Source organism: Rhinolophus ferrumequinum, chromosome 8 (assembly GCF_004115265.2).
Source record: "Rhinolophus ferrumequinum isolate MPI-CBG mRhiFer1 chromosome 8, mRhiFer1_v1.p, whole genome shotgun sequence".
Lineage (NCBI taxonomy): Eukaryota > Metazoa > Chordata > Mammalia > Chiroptera > Rhinolophidae > Rhinolophus > Rhinolophus ferrumequinum.
Window position 1 is genome coordinate 92,366,839 of NC_046291.1, and position 14,683 is coordinate 92,381,521.

The 14,683-nt window shown below is 43.3% G+C and overlaps 1 protein-coding gene across 38 annotated transcripts in view; it reads right to left on the minus strand.

Moving 5' to 3' along the window:
- CLASP1 (cytoplasmic linker associated protein 1) overlaps positions 1 to 14,683 on the minus strand; it is a 246,530-nt gene that overhangs the window by 180,481 nt on the left and 51,366 nt on the right. The gene's annotated exons all lie outside the window — the stretch shown is intronic.

Sequence of the window (14,683 nt, forward strand, 5' to 3'; positions counted from 1 at the left end):
CAATCTACTGCACTGCACCAATCAGCAAAACTACTGCCAGAGTACCCAATAGCCATCCTTCATCTGAACTCAATGAGAAAGCTTTAAGGCCACTGTGATGGAGGCAGACAGGATGAGGACCACACCTGGCGAGAAGTACAAACCACACAGCTCAAGACAAACCCAGCAGAAAGCTCAATCTGCAGAAACCCAGTATTTGGGAATGAGGGTGAGGTCAAAGCAGCAGACAAAGAATAGGCTTTGGAGTGAGAAAAAACTAGGGTTCAAAACGTGGCATCACCATACTCACAAGCCATGGGACCTCAAGAAGGTTAACATCTCGAAGTCATGCCCCATTATCTATAGAATGAGACACCTAATGTCCCCTTCTGCAGGAGACGGAGAGGATGAGTGAAACCATCTACTTAAACCAGCCAGCACAGCGAGGCACACACAGCAAACATGGCCTTTGTCCTTCCTAGGTAAAAATCAAGGAGTATTTGCAAACTTTGGGCTAACTGAAATAAGCCAGACACAAAAGAACACATATTGTAAGATTCCACTTCTATGAGGTACCTAGAATAGGTAAATTCTTAGAGACAGAAAGTAGGATAGTGGTTAGCATGGAAAGGATGGCAGAGAAGGGGTTGTGAGAACGTGTGAGAATGTGCTAGAATGTCGTGACCAAAGCGTCATCACTCAAGGACCGCCCAAGTGTGATGAAGCAGACAGAAATGCGTGGACCTAAGAACTAAATTCAATATTTTAAACCAGTTTTAATAGAAAGTTCTTTTGTTTGGAACTGGGGTAGGTGTAGGTACTGCGGTATGGTGACCACCATTTGCAATCAATCCCCAGAAATCTTAACACAACTGGAATATTGTAATTGTCCATTACAAAACCGAAGTGCCTTCCTTATCATAAGCACCCAAAATATTTGTGAAATAAATGGATTACACTGCTCTGGATTTTTCTGGAGAATGGGAGAAGGGAAACTATGAATAATACAGGTGTAGGAAGGAGTATTGAGGAGAGGGAGAATCCCAAGGAAGAAAAATGAGATAACAAAGCCTTGCACCGAAAAAAAAACCCCAGTTTAAGGATAAAAAGAAAAACTTGAACTCTCATTTCTGCTTCTTATTATGAGTATTACCTATTAGTAACTAAAGAACTGGAGGAAACATCTTTCAAGACATGAAAAGTATCCTATGAGAAACCAACAGCATGCGAGACTGAAAACACCTGGCGCATTCCCATGGGAGCTGGGCACAGGACCAGAACACAGGATACTCTGGTTACCATTCCAACAAGCCTTAGCAATACAGTAAGAACAGAGAAAGAATAAAGAGATAAGGGAAGTAAAAAATAAGTTATTATTTGCAAGTTATAACTGTCTACTAAGAAAATCTAAGAGAATCACCTGAAAATTAGAACCGACAGAGCTCAATGCCCAAATCTCACACAAATATAGAAAAATCAATACCTTTTCAGTATCTCTATAAGAACCAGGAAGGAAGTTTAATGGAAAAAAAAAATTCACAACTCCAACAAAAAATATATAGTAATTAGGACTGAACTCTAAGACTTATATGAAGAAAACTGAAAATTTTACTAATGGGTATTAAGAAGGCACAAATAAATGAAGAGAAATGTCATATTTCTAACAGGGGAAGAATAAAAATAAGTAAAAAGAAACAACAAACTGAGCAAAAATAAGCTGTAAAATACACAATGAAGGATTATATCCATGACATAAAGAAACCTACACGTAATTAAGAAAAAGACGAACACAAAGATTGTTAAATGGGCAAAAGATATCTAACATATAATTTATTCTATAAAACACCAATAAAAATTAAAAGTTGTTCTGTATCTCATTTGTATCCAAAGGATTGCAGATCAAAATAATGATATGCCATTTGTAACCTATCAGAGTGAGGTAACTTTTAAAAGATTGAAAACCTGTTTTTGGAGGGTTCAGAGAAATAAACATTAGCATAAACTGCTTGCAAACTTGGTAACTGTAAATGACACAGCATTTTGGCATACAATTTGGTTCTATCAAATTTTTAATATGTATTAACATTGATCCAGCAAGTTCATCTCTAGAAATCAATTTCAGAAACATTAACACAAGTACACAAAATAGTACAGTGTACATACAACAACTGTTACCACAGCATTATTTTGTAAAAGGAAAACATTAAAAATAATCCCCCAAATCCACCAGTACACAACTGGGTAAATTGGTTACATATGGAGGTGTGTTATTTGCCTAATTAAAAATAATAATTAATACACTAGCAAAGAACAATCCAAAAATGATATTAAGAAGACAATTCCATTTATAATAGCACCAAAAAGAAAAAAAGCCTTAGGAATAAATTTCACAACAAAAAAAAGTGCAAATCTTTTACCCTGAAAACTACAAAATACTGTTGAAAGAAGACCTAAATAAATGGAAAGACATCCTTTTCATGGAACAGAACACATAATATTATTAAGAGGACATTACTCCCTAAATTGATTCAGTGCATTTGCTATCAAAATTCCAGCTGCCTTTTTCTGCAGAAAATGACCTGAAAAAAATTTTTGGAGATGACTTTAAAAGATAGCAAGCTGGAGAACAATATGTACAGTACAACCTATTTTTTTCAAAAACGTATATGTAATGTTTGTGTGCAGGGGTGTTTGTATTAAAGGGGACAGGCCTTTCACCTTGTGCTGCATACATGTCTGTATTACGAAATTTTCACAAGCACATAAAATTTTGTAGTTTAAGAAAGTCACAATAAAAAACTGTTTAATATTTAAAATTTTTAACAAATACATTTAAATTCCCTGAGAGGCTGCCTGCCAGGAAGGAAGAGAAGGAATGAATGGAAGCCAGGCTAGATGAGGGGTGCACGGGGATTCATTGTAACAGTCTGTGTCTCTCTCCTTTTGGGTAGGTTTGAAAATGTTCATAATACAAAGTTAAAGAAGAATAACAGAGGTGCTGATATCTTTGATCTTTCGGATCCACCTCTCCTAGTTACCGAGGAATCAGGATTAAGACTCATAACGAATGTTCTGGGCAGGAGAATCCCTCACTGCACAACCTACCCTAACGACCTCTTTCCCCCCCGAAAGCCGCAGTGACTAACAAGAGTACCTTATAAGGGCACTGATCTTATACAACTGCTGTCAGAGGAACACTCAGAAACAAAATAAAACAATCAAGTATTTGGAGTTCAGATGAGCATAAGCGAGCCCAGACTTCTGAAATATTAAATATCGGACTTCCTAAATAAAATATTAAATATCGGACTTCCTAAATAAAGGGTAATGCAAGTATTTAAAGGGTTAAAAAAGTTATAATTAGTATGTTCACTATTTTCTCTTGTGGAAAATCATCAGTTTCCTCCCATGGCGGGCAGATCTAAAGGGTCGTTTCACGTCTGCAGGCACCAGGACGTTAAAACAGAGGTAGAGTGGTTTTCATTAGGGAATCAGCAGGTCACAGGAAAGGGACTCAAGGCTTCATTTACGTTAGGCTTAATGTTAGATGAGGTGTTCTTGTGTTCTGTGGTTTCCCTCGGGGTGAAACGTTTTTTCCTCCACCTGTGGTACTACTGTGTCTCTGCCGGTTGCAACATAAAATGGATTTCTTTACCATGGACCCGAGTGAATGAGAGTGGAAGAGCCCGCTGTGCGGTTGCCTTTCTCTGTCTCCTTAGAGCAAAGCCCTGGGCTAGACAGAGCAGGAACCAGGCAGGCAGACGACCTGCAGGGCCGGATAATCGCCTCCTACCCAGTGCTGAAAACACCTGCTGAATGAGAGAATTCTTCCAGGACTGGGGAGCTAACTCAGGGGAGTACTTAGCACATGGCCAGGCATGAAGCAGTCAGTAAAGTGGTTTCTCCTGACTTCGTCCCTCATCCTTTTCCCTGTATTCTGCCTTCCACTGATGTATCTACTCATCCAGCAAGGAACAAGCGCCTCCAAAGCCACATCAGGCTGGAACACAGCAGAGCTGCTCAGTATGACTGCAGTCCTTTTTCTCCCTCCATCAAATATCAACTGTATAGAATACTGAACAGCTCTTCCCAACACTTTCAGACAGATATAATTTGGAAACTTTTGAGCTTTAGAACTACCCCAAGCTCTTCAATTATTTACTGGGGGATCAAACACAAGCACAGAAACACAACAGGCAGGTTTCACTTAAGCTGAACTTTTGTCCCCTGGGGTTTTGTTGCTGTTCAGGTTTTTAAGTTCTAATTCTCAACCCTGTGGCTGAGCGCAGGAAATCCTCTCCTGCCTTTGTTTGATTTTGTTTTTAGAACCTGGAAAGGGAGCCACCAGTCTCTTCCAGGTCTAGTTCCTTCACTTATAAAATGACCATCTGTTGACTAGTTGGAAGTGCCTACATCACACTGAAAACACAGGTAGAAGCAATGTGATTTTATCACAGCGGGCAAGCGCCAGTTTCAAAAGGAGGGAGGAAGAATCAGCAGCAACTTCCCTTGTGGGTGGAACCCCTCCTTCCATTCCAGAAGTTCATTCATGCTTTCCAAACACAATGCGGGGCAGCCATGCAAAAAGTACAAAATTATATACGTGCACACACTTAATGAATTCACTTAGGAAAAATAAGCCAACTTGTTCTAGGATAGAGAGCTTAAAGGCAGGACAGAGAAATCAAAATAAATCTGCTGCTCTAATTTCTTCTAACTTCCAGCCTCTTGGGAAACAAAAAGGCCCTGGAAATGGAATGAATTCTCAGCTCTGCGCACGCCAGCTTCTCTTCTGGACTACCTCCTACACTATCTAATTCTGATTTCAAATTTCAAAAGTAGGCAGGAGCACATCTGGGGGAATAAACAAAATAGAAATGGCGAGAGATGAAAATAAAAGTGCACAACAGAATTACTTCAAATGAGGAATTCACTGTCTGCTCAAAGGCAGCGATGAAAAACCAAAGAACGAGGAGCCCTTTTATCCATTTATCCATTGCTCTGGAAACGCTCCACCAGGACCACATTCTATTCTATCCTATCTGAGATTGTCACTTCATCCCTCCAGCCGAGCACTGGACAATCTCATGACCCTAAAGAGGTTTGATTTCTGTAATTAAGGCTTCTGTCTAACTTACCACCACTGAAGAGGAATTAGCGAAGGTTTCAAGCAGAAAGGGCCTCAGGCGTCGTGCTGCGCTTGGTTTTCCCTGCCTCAGTGACAGTCTTATCACCTGTATTCACACCCAAATCTGAGGGGCTCCATGGCACTTTGTTCTCTTCCCAGGAATCAGAGTGCAAAGGCCTGCCAGCTGAGGACAGGAAACCAAGCACAGATTTTTATCAAACTTCACACCTGACAGCCCATCAAAATGATAGTACAAAAGTACAGAAGATTATACTCCAAAACCAGCTAGAGAATTCGAGGTTGGGGATACACAAGTGGCTATCAGCAAATGATATTTCTCCCCATACACAATTCTCAAAGAAGAGAGGGGAAGCCACAACCCAGAATATGCTCCAAGGGGGCTGCAGTGGGATGAAAGCGTATCCACCTGCATCCTAAATAAGTTCTGGGCTCCTGCGAGGCATGAACCTTCGTATCGGTAGTACAAGAGGTACAAGAGGTACAAGAGGGCTGCGGCGGGGAGGAGAGAGCTGTGTAAACAGGTCGGGAAAGTAGGGAATAGGCCAGACTGGGCCTTTGCACGTTAGGCTCAGTTCTGTGGTCTGGTTTACAGGCTTGCTCCCACCACTAGGCTATGAGTAAGGGAAGCAAACAGTTTATCGCCCACACTGGGGAACTCAGATACAAGGGAGTACTATTATTATAATATCAGGACAACAGGCATAAAGCGGAGCTGTCCCTCGGACAGTGGACAGACGGTTTCCCCAGGCATGAGTCCCTTGAGGCAGGAACTACGTCTTATTCTGCTCCCTAGTCCCAAGGTCAAGTAGGCTCTCAGTAAACGTTGGCTGAACAACTGAGGTGGGGACTTTCTTCAGCAATTCTGAATTTGCCAGAAGTAAATTTATTATCATTCCTACCACAGCCGCCTAGTTGAAAACTCCAGGAGGCACCGTCACAGGTGTGTGCAGCAGCTGCATTCCTGTGAAAGAAGCCACCCTCTTTTTTTTCAGTTAAAAATAAAAAAGCAACAGGCTCTCTATGTAGTCTTCAACATGAAACCCTCGCCGTGCACCGCCCCCAAAGCTCTGCCGTGAAGCCACTTCCCCAGTGAACTCCTGTGACCTTCCCTGTTTACGGTGTCCCTGGCCGGGGAAGGCTGTCAGAGCCCTGGGAGCTGCTGCGACAGCTGTCGCGCCGTGCCCAGGCGAGAGTCCTTTGCTGGCGGGCAGCCCCAGCGCTGGCCACTCTCTGGCTTAGCAACTCCAAACCATGGGTCACAACAAGCAGGGCTGTGCGCTCTCACCTCGGGGGTTTATAGCAGTATGAAGAGTCACAACACACAGAAAGAGGAGGAAGATCTAAAACTTGTTCTAGGTTCTTTCCCTTTTGGGCTCAGTTTGTCAAAAGTCATCCACAGGGAAGGTACAAGAGCCCTGGCATCTGTTCCTTTTCTGAGGAGGAAATGCCCAGAAGCAGCTCACGGGAAGAGTCAGCACTGGCCGCCGGGCCTCCACTCCTCTAAGAGCAACAGCTGAGTCCTATTAATGGGTCTCCAGCACCATCCTTCGATTTCACTGGTTTAATCCGAGCTACCAAGTAATTCTAGTGAGGGCAGCCCATGAACTGTTCAGGTGCCTCTGAAACAACGGTCTCAAGGCACTTCCACAATGGGGGTGGGAGAAGGGGTGCAAGCAGAGAAATGGGGAAGAAACCATTGGAATCTTTGACCGGACCTCAAAGGCCTTGCATTTCTTGGATCCCATTATCAGAGCCCATGCTAGGGACATAAGGTGAAGTCTCGTTTTTATAAACCCTGGACTTATTTTATGAACAACATAATTACATTGCATTGTAACATATTCTGTGTTGCACTATACTTTGCGTGAAAAGTATTAGTTCATTAGCTGTAAACACTGCAATGGAAATATCTGGCCCTCTCTTTCTGAAAGGCTGTTTTCTGGTGGAGCCATGACGAGGAGCCGAAGGGGTATCGTTTACAAGCACAATTCCTCCAATGTCTGCAGACAAGATTTCCTCAGGTACGGGAGAGTCAAAGTTCCAAAGACAGTGGGCATTGTGGAGAAAATGAAATCCATTTCTTTTATTGAGGATTTACTGTATGCAAAGCACAAGCTCAAGTCTTAAATTACTGTCAGATGCCACCATTAATTTTAGCTTAATTAATGGTAATAACAGCTACATTCTAATACCAAATGTTCCAACCGCTACTCGCTACTCGGCTTTCCCCTAACATTCCAATAATCACTCCCGGCCTCATGATCTCTCACCTCCCTGAACTATTTCCTAGTGACTCCTATTCAACGCAAACCGGCTGAGATACCACCTTCATTTTTTAACTTTCCAAAGTGCAACGTGGAACACCCTAGGAGCCTGCTGAAAAATCTTCAGTGCTTCCTCACCGCCTGTTAAAACACAGCTTGACTGCCTTGGCATGGCATTCATGCCCTCCAAGGTCCAGCACCAACCGATCTTCCCAGGAAGCACAGTTCAGCTGAAGGGTTTGGGGTTCTCAACCCAGGGCCCAGCTTCAGATGCCAGCTCTACCACTTATCTTCCCCCATAACAGTAACTAACAAGACGGCTGTGAGGATTAAGTGAAATGCTTTGCCTATAAGAGCTCAGCACAGGCCTGGTACATAGAACTATTCCATAAACATAAGCTATTTTCATTATCCCCAGGTTCCTTCTCATTGAACAAATACTCGAGTACCACTGTGGTTTTATACTTCAGTGTCAAGTCCTCTGGACCAACCGTCTGTTCTGTACTGGGCCTTTTCCCTCTTGGCTTTCAGTGAAAATTTTCCTTTGTTCATTAGTTTCAAGTATACAAAACAACATATGATTAGACATTTACACCCCTCACAAAGTGATAACCTAACAAGTTTGCTACCATCTGACACCGTACATAGCTATTCCAATACCATTTGATATATTCCCTATGCTGTACTTTACATCCTGTGGTTATATATTATTTTTTAATTCTAGTTAACATTCAATATTATTTTATATTAGTTTCAGGTGTCCAGTGCAGTGCTTAGGCATTTATATCATCTATGAAGTGATCCCCAACTAGTCCAGTACCCGTCTGACACCTACAGTTTTTACACCATTGACTGTATTCCCCACACTGCATTCCACGTCCCCGTGACTATTTTGTGTCTACCAATTTGTGCTTCCTAATCCCTTCACCTTCCCCCATCCTCCAACGCCCCTCCCATCTAGCAACCATAAATTTTTCTCTGTATCTCTTGAGTCTATTTCAGTTTGGTTTGTTCGTTTATTCTGTTCTTTAGATTCCACATATAACTGAGATCATATGGTATTTGTCTTTCTCAGTCTGACTTATTTCAGTGAGCATAATACCCTCTAGGTCCATCCGTGTTGTTGCCAACGGCAAGACTTCCCTCCTTTTGCTGGCCCCGGACCTTTGCAAGTGCTCCACTTAGGCACCAAGCCCTGCCTTCCTGGAGCTTCCAGGTGCATGGGGGAGGGCAGGGCCCGTGGCTTCTAGACCGACCCAAAGAGGACTCTTCCCAGCCTGCTCTAGCCACAACAGCTCCGCTTGGGCACAGTTTCCACCTTAAATGTTCGCTTCTCCCCGCCCAAATCCTGTCTGTCTTTTAAGACCCCAGTCTTGGGCCTCCACTTCCAGGAAGCTTTTGCTCGTTTCCTCCCACAGAGAAACCTGGACCTGAGTGCTCTGCGTCTCCCTTAACTGCTTAGTTGTAACATAAAACACGAACCACATCCACTCGCCGTGATCAAGCATTTGAAGGCAGGAATATCCTTTTTCTCTTAACAACAGGCACATCTAATCTTCTCAAAAAAAACTGTGAAATGGGCAAATAAATCTCTAACCTAATTATCCTATCACCATCCTATTTAAGCCAAGGAACCCAAAGTAAAATCTGGACTATAAAGAGGTATTAGGAAAGAAAATAAACAGAGCTCCACATACTGCCAAGAGTTGGATGATTTATCTGGGCTAAGAGTTACGATGTCCTTTTATGTGACTCTCTTTGTCTTCTTAGGTGAGGTTGGTAAACTGGTCAAGTTTCCCAGGACAGGTGAACTTCTAAGACTTGCATGCTTTTACACAGTGAAACAATGCAGAGACAAAGATTAAGGCCTTCCTTTTCTTAGTATTAAATTTTCACTGAAAGCCAAGAGGGAAAGGCCCAGTGCAGAGCAGATGGGTGGTCCAGAGGACTTGACACTGAGGTGAAATGCGCTCTGAGGCCCATGGCCCAAGCAGGCCGAGGACGGACGGGGTGGGCGGCTCCTGAAGCCCAGCCTGACTCCAGCAGGGTCAGGCAGCCCCACCGCCCCCCTGTGGCGCCCTGGGGGCAATCCTGACCCATGCAGCAGACAGAGTGAGGGGCCTTCACAGGCCCGAGGCCCTGCCACGGGAACAGTCCAATCAGGTAACAAATGACCCTTAGAAAACTACAGATAAGGAACACTTCGTATTCTAGACAGGTAGAAAGACAAATGAATGAAACCTTACTTTAATAAATAGAACACAACTTCAGCGAAGACTTGCCGCAGCACTAAGCACTAAGCTGAAGGAAAGGATGAGTCCATCTGGTCTTTCCAGGTATCTGAGGCCTGGTTCCAAATGTCTGAACATTCCATGTGGTTAATGGAATAGACATGTCTATTACAGAGAATATTCTCGAGTTTAGCCTTTTGTGGGGTCTCAGGGCCACCGTAACAGTCATCGTGCTGAGCTAAAGTCCAAGAGTTCCTTCCCAGAGTCCTAGGAACAAATCAGAGGAAGCCTTCTGTAATTTGCAGGCCCTGGGTCGTCTTCTCCTACCTTTACCTGCTGCTGAGACACTGGAGGAGATAACTCTTTCCACAAATTTTAGTCTGGAAGGTGGCAGAGTCAGGAGGGATAGAGTAGATAACGTAGCTTCTAGCTGTCCTGAGCTGGTGTCATTTATCCTTAAAGCCAGAAGGTTCTAAATGCTTGGTCTCAGGAAAGCAATGGGCCTTCCAGAGACCTAACTGTTCAATCCCTCACGTTCATTTACTCAAGTGGCCAACTGTCCCCAGCACTGTTTTAGGCAATGGAGATTTGTAGTTAAACAAGACAAGTAAGGGCTCTGCCATCAGGAAACATACATTCAAGTGGGGGGAATTTTAAGGGACAATGTAACTGGCTGAGGGTAGAGACTGTTCCGCTCGGGAGGCCAGGGAAGATGAGATTTGAGCCAAGATGTGAATGATAAGATGTAGCTCAGGGCCGGCCCGGTGGCTCAGGCGGTTGGAGCTCCATGCTCCTAACTCCGAAGGCTGCCGGTTCGATTCCCACATGGGCCAGTGGGCTCTCAACCACAAGGTTGCCAGTTCAATTCCTCGAGTCCCGCAAGGGATGGTGGGCTCTGCCCCGTGCAACTAAGATTGAACAAGGCACCTTGAGCTGAGCTGCCGCTGAGCTCCCGGATGGCTCAGTTGGTTGGAGCCTGTCCTCTCAACCACAAGGTTGCCGGTTCAATGCCCGCAAGGGATGGTGGGCTGCGCCCCCTGCAACTAGAAAACGGCAACTGGACCTGGAGCTGAGCTGCGCCCAACACAACTAAGACTGAAAGGACAACAACTTGAAGCTGAATGGCACCCTCCACAACTAAGATTGAAAGGACAACAACTTGACTTGGAAAAACAGGCCTGGAAGTACACACTGTTCCCCCAATAAAGTCCTGTTCCCCTTCCCCAATAAAATCTTTTAAAAAAAAAAAAAAAAAGATGTAGCTCAAACACAGATCTCGGAGAAGCCGACCGACCATCAGAGGGCACGTTCTAGAGAAGGGTGGCTGGAGCGTAGGAAAAGGCAGCGGGAGTGGGCAGACGCCGAGAGACAGAGAGGCCATGGGCTCCGGGTTATTTGCACAACAGGGCAAACTTTCTCCTTTTATTCTAAGACCTGTAGAGGACTAAGCTGAGAAGCGACAGAATCTGAGTCATGATTTTAAAAGACTGTTCTGAATGCTGCGATGCACCGTCGGCTCGCATGGCCCATCCTGTTCTGAGGCTGTGCTGCCAGGACAATACTGCACAGAGCGCAGAGTCTGGACCTAGATTTAGCCACTTACTATGTAACTTTGGGCAAATTGTTTCCTCTCTAAATCTCATCTGTAAAATGGAGATAAACATGAATATCTCGTCGTTGTTGAGTTTCAGTTTCAAGGACAAAAGAAAAAGGGGTGAGGGGTGGCATCCAAGAGCCTAAATGTGGATAGTAACGCACGCACTAATCCCCCAGAAGCCTCGACAGCAAACCCGTCTCCTCTCTCTCTGAAGGAGGAAACAGACACATGGCCCGGTCTTGTTAACAAAACAAAGTGTCCCTCCTAGTTCACGTCAAAGGCTACTCCGGTGGCAGGAGGAATGAGTATGTCCAAACTGTCAACTACCACTTACGTGTACCACTCAGTAGACATTGTTTCTTAAAGACGAAGGCAATTTCTCTCGGCTAGGAAAGGCTTTCCTTCTCTGAAATGAAAAATAGCTCTGTGGCTAACTATCCACATCTGAGCAACACGGGAGAGTCCCACATGCCTGACTGTTCATTTTCTTACAGCTACAGACAGCATCTAATGACCCTTAATGACCCGCAGGCCTTCCAGCCGCCGGGCATCCTCTGTCACAAAACGACAAACTAGGAGTTAAAAACTAACCCCAGACTTCTGCTGGTGGTGTCTGGTCATGCCTCAAACCTAAACAGGGACACGGGAAGGAAGGAAGCGAACTGCTAAGGTCCATCCACCATCTTCTTCCAATCAATTAAAAAACGAAAAGGGAAAACCAAAGATATTAAATCTAGTTCAGGTTCCACTAACACAGAGCTCTGCAGTACTCATGAAAACATACCTTTCTAAACAAAGGAATATGTAAACAAAGTTGACAATGGGATATAGTTATCAGTTTTCAAGTATACTTAAAGTCATTTTTAAAGCGTCCTTAGCATGCCAAGAATGCTACACTAGTACTTCTCTGTTCTTTATCGTTTATGTGTTAAATAATGTTATTACACTATATGGCCCAAAATGATCATAGTCTGTAGTACTACATTCACTGGAATTCAAAGGAAAAATATCGTATTTCTTCTAAATCTATAAATTAATTCTCTCATATAAAATGTGATATTTATCTCCATTACCCAATCACCACAAATCTAAAATGCTGACTGAGGAAATTTTCAGTTCCAAAGCCAATGGACACACATAAATGAGCACAAATAAACGGCATAAATGTGAGACGATTGCTGGGTTGTATCAGTGTCAATATCCTGGTTAGGATATTGCACCCCAATTTGGCAAAATGTCACCATTTGGGGGAAAACTGAGTATTTGTACAAAGGATCTCTATTATTTCTTACATGAATCTATAATTATCTCAGTTTTTAAAACGGGTGAATTATTTTAAAACCAACCAACCAATGGGTAGCTCTGTCCTGTGAAACGCTAATTTACTTTGGCCACACAATAGGCTGACAACAAAAAGGGAAGCTTTGAAGCTAACTGCATGTATCGGCAGAAGCATAGACATGTATCAGATTCTAAATCTAAGCAACTACAAGGTACAAGGGAGAAAATAAGAGAAAGACAGTGAACAGAATGATTCCTGCGTGTCTAGCTTTACATAGAGTGTAAGCTGGTAAGGCGGGTGTCACGACTGTTCTCCATTTTACAAACGGAAGCAAAGAAGCAAAGGCTCAGAGGGGTGAAGTGAGCTGCCCAAGTCTTCACACCACAGTGGGGCTGAGCAAAGTCAGATGTTCACGATTCAGTGTTAAAATGCCGAAGGAAGTCTAATTTCCTAGCAGCAGAGAAGAAGGGAAGAAGGGAGAGGAAGGAGATAATAAGATGGAAGGTAACATGCACCTAAAATGATATTACTGAAGCAGTATCATCTCAGCCCCACGATAAATAAACCAAGTCCACGACCCACTGAGAGGCTTCATGTGAGGAGGAGACAGTTAAAACCCGCCCAACACCACAGGGTGCAAACTCCCACCTACAACTGAAAAATGACTGACGCTGCTGAAAGCATAACACAGGCCACTGCAAACCCCGAAGCCCTGACGGACAGATCTCTACAATGGCAAGGTATTATACAATCTGTCGTTCTCTTATATTATTCTCATTTGACTATGAAAAAATCTCACGGAATACCACTGGCAGGGTATTTTCACTTATTAGACAAATTTTACCAAGCAACAACTATGTGCCAAGGCACTACGCAGGGTGTTACATGTAAAATTACTTTAAAAAAAAAAGTAGACATGGTCTGAGACAGACATGAATTGTATCAACACAATATAAACACAGCCAAAGCTTTGAAGGCACATAAAACGGGGGGGAGGAGGAGAGAGGCAGTCTGTTCTAGTCTGAAGGTCAAGAAACAAGATTTGAGATCAACACTTGTGGAACATAAGGTAAGTAATGAGAAACTCAGCTCTGAAAGAAAAAACTATAGCTGTAAAATACAGAGAACTAGCTTTAAAGCACATAACTTTGATATCCCATGGAAAAGTAGAGGTGACAGAAAAGAACAATGCCTCAGTGTCTAGCCACATACTATGCCCACTTTTCTTAAACAAATTGCACGACCCAATGTCTGATGTGAGCCTATAGCTTGCCTTATCTATAAAATCTATAGTCTACGCACAAATTCCCACCATTATGTTTACCTGTATTCGCCATAGGACACAGGAAAGAAAGCCCTAGGAAGACTGGACTCCAAAGTGCACCAAAAAGTCAACTATTGGAAAGTCATTAACAGCTCTTGGAAAACCACTGGGGAAACTATGGTTGTTTTCAAAAAAAGAAAAGAAAACGGAGACTTCTTGAAGTCCCCAAGAGCACTTCTCGTGTGAGTGTTTTGTTTTGTTTTATGTTGTGGAGTGGGGTGAGGATGCAGAACCTCTAGCAGGGGTAGATCTGGGTTTTGAGACTCCAAAAACAAAACAGTCCCTGCCCTCCAGAAGCTGCTAAGTATGGGGAGGCCATAACAAACAGGTCACCTCAATGTGGTGTGAAACCAGATAAAGTACTGCCTTGCTTCCAAGTCTGACAAGATGCCCGGGCTCGTCTCGGACAATTCCAGCCTAGACCGGGAACCAGCAGGTCTCTACGGCACCCTGACTGATTTTACTGGGAAACTGCCCTTTCAAACTGGCTCTGTGCCCTTTTGACATGAGGAAGATGCTCAAATGTAATAGGTTAAACACATAAAAACGTTCATATTCATTAGTTATATTAATGTTATATTAAAAGACCCTCTGGTCATCTTTGGAGGCTGGTAAGCACCAACTCATGAAAACTAATACATGGAAGGAGAAAATAAAACACTCAAATTGCCTTTCCTGTATAGAACCTATTTCAGAGTAACCAAATAGTTGATGAAGAAAAGTTCTTTACAGAAGAATCACAGCTAATAAATAACTGAATGAAACAACAGAATGAGAAAACTGTCCTATTACTATCTAATGACATAATCTAAGCAATAACCATGAATTGCTACTAAAAGCATTAAGTGAAAGGCTGG